This window comes from Geospiza fortis, unplaced genomic scaffold, assembly GCF_000277835.1.
Source record: "Geospiza fortis unplaced genomic scaffold, GeoFor_1.0 scaffold244, whole genome shotgun sequence".
Taxonomy (NCBI): Eukaryota; Metazoa; Chordata; class Aves; order Passeriformes; family Thraupidae; genus Geospiza; species Geospiza fortis.
In genome coordinates this window covers 3,177,685-3,178,298 of record NW_005054370.1, presented here as the reverse complement: position 1 = coordinate 3,178,298, position 614 = coordinate 3,177,685, and positions in this window count along the sequence as shown.

Here is a 614-nt window from a genome sequence, read left to right as displayed (position 1 = left end):
AGGCACCGGTGGGAAGGGAAGCAGAGAAGGCGCCCGCCCTGCCCGATCCGCGAGAGGGACTGGAGGCTCAGACGGAACCCCCACAGTCCCGCTGGGCACCTGCCCCATCCTCTGCCCAAGGTCCCCAGCCCAAGCTGTTCACCACAATTTCTCCCCTGTACATTTCCACTCCATTATCTCTTCTTCCGAGCCTGTTCCATCAGCCTGACCCAACCACTGTTGCGCCTTGAATAAGCCCCTCCACTCAAACGAGTAGAGATGGACTTTAGTGCGAGATAACCACCACCATTTGCCTCCACCTGTCTCCACTTGGTGCCCTAGCCCTGTGAATCACCATCTGGCCTCCAGCCCTATCTCCTCAGGAAGTTATCAGTTGGCATCACACTACCATATTTAGGCACTCCCTGTGGAGAAGAGACCAGCTAGGAACTGCAGAGCAGCTCCAGGGCTGGGCAGGCTGAGACCCCCTCACCTAAGTGCAGAGGTGTGGTGCTGCTGAGCTCTGCAGCAGCACTGATGCTGAAGAGGTGACACAGTGTATCTGTATCACATCAAGCACAATGGTGCTGATGAACAAGAGCATAAATATCAACCTCAGAATGGTGAATCTCAGA